This window comes from Carettochelys insculpta, chromosome 1 (assembly GCF_033958435.1).
Source record: "Carettochelys insculpta isolate YL-2023 chromosome 1, ASM3395843v1, whole genome shotgun sequence".
NCBI lineage: Eukaryota > Metazoa > Chordata > Testudines > Carettochelyidae > Carettochelys > Carettochelys insculpta.
The window spans coordinates 39,654,069-39,655,939 of NC_134137.1; positions in this window are offsets into that span (position 1 = coordinate 39,654,069).

Consider the following 1,871-nt stretch of genomic DNA (forward strand, 5'->3'; position numbering starts at 1 on the left):
CAACACGCACATAATAATTTGCCAATGATTACCTCACATTTGTGATGGGACTACCTATCTTACCCAAAATACAGTAACAGTTCCCAGAACTAGTGATCACATTTAAACAAGGGAGGTTTTGCTCAGTGAATGATCACCCTGAAGCAAACAAAGCCATAGCAATTCAGTTTTCCATAAAAGCTTTGTTATGCAGAACAGCACAACAGTAGGTGCTGTGTGGAAATTATTTTTCTTTGTTTTATGTACTTCTTTACAATTATCATTGTGGTTTTTGAAAGACAAATGTCTCGTTTCTTCAGAGACTAAATTTGTCTTTTTAATATCTTAGCAAGTACTGGTGAAGGTAACTATAACTCTATAATTATGTATATACACAGAGAGAGAGAGAGAGAGGTGAACATTGAGACCATCAACATCATAACCTCAAGTGATTCTTATTTAGTGAGAGTAATTCACCTTCACTGCATAGCCTCTTAGGAGCAAAGTCTGACAAGATTGCTATCTCATATAACGCTTCTCAACTGCTGCTATGTCCATTGGCACAGTTTGCAGTTCAGTATTTTATTCAAAATTTATAGCAATAAGAGAGGGTGAATATTTTTGACTTTTATATGAACACACTAAGGATTTCAGTTTCAGACCCATAAATATTTCTGGCTGCTATGTGCTTTGTGTTTCAGTCCATTATAATTATTGCATACTACAAGAGTTGCAGACTGATGTCAAAGAGCATTAAACAGAGCAACATAGGGAGGGAATCATTTTCGACTAATGACACATTTGATTGTTAAAACTGAAAATGAAATTTATGGGAGTGGGACTGTATAAGAAAAAAGTCTCATTTCAAAAGTTGGAGGCATCACAAAAACGCAGGTACTGTACACTGGAAGCAAGATGATGAATTTGGCTTTGGGCATACAGATGTAATGTTATCCCAGTAAGCTTGTGAACAGGTGCAGCAAACGGGGAAGTTTTGCATTAGTGTTTTCCTTGTAAATAAGAAGAAATGTCATGATCTTTGGGATGAGTTTGCCTGCTTGTTTCCTGTACGCCTGATGGCCTGAGTATTGCAGTGTGTTCTGTTCTGGAGGCTTTGTGCTGAGTTAAGTTGGATTTCAGAGAAGAAGTGTGAGAAGCACATACAGCTAACAATCAAACAAACATTCTCTAAACTTATGTCACTAAACTGTCCCTGTTTAAACAAGCAAAGAAATGAACAATTCCAAGAGCAAAATAATGTGGGGAGAAGTCCAGCCTTTCTGGGGAAAATACAGGAGAGACCGAGCTTTCCAGTTTATTACGCTGAATGCAGCATTCATGATTATCTACCTTGTGAGCAGGTGGTGTACATGTGAACATGGTATAAGCAGCTCATGGTCTTCAGAGACATAGTACATGTTCTTGAGTGCAGTGCAGATGAATTCAAGAAGCTAAGGGAGACAGGAACATGGAGGAGGTTTTCCACGATAAAACAGAGCAGTCCCATTCGCAGTCTGAAAGGATCTGTGCTGTAAAGGAGAATAAAAATCTTGGGAAAGTAGCCCAGAAAATTGAAGCTGAAGGAAACAAACCCATAGATGGGAATCTACTTCAGGATGATCTCATGGTTTCCACTCACAATGAAGATATCCTTAATGAGGAGGGAATCCGTGTTACTGAGCAAGAACCAAGAAATAGTAATGGGGGATTCAATTATTTAAAATATAGATAGTTGGGATAGCGACTATTGAGAGAACTGCATGATAGAGTCTCTATAGGGTATGGAGATTGCAGGTCACATGAGACATCTAGACAAATTTATGTGTAGTGCTTGGGAGGAGCCAGTGATCATGGTATGTACAGCTATATAAGACATAGGGAAAGCTAGGCTA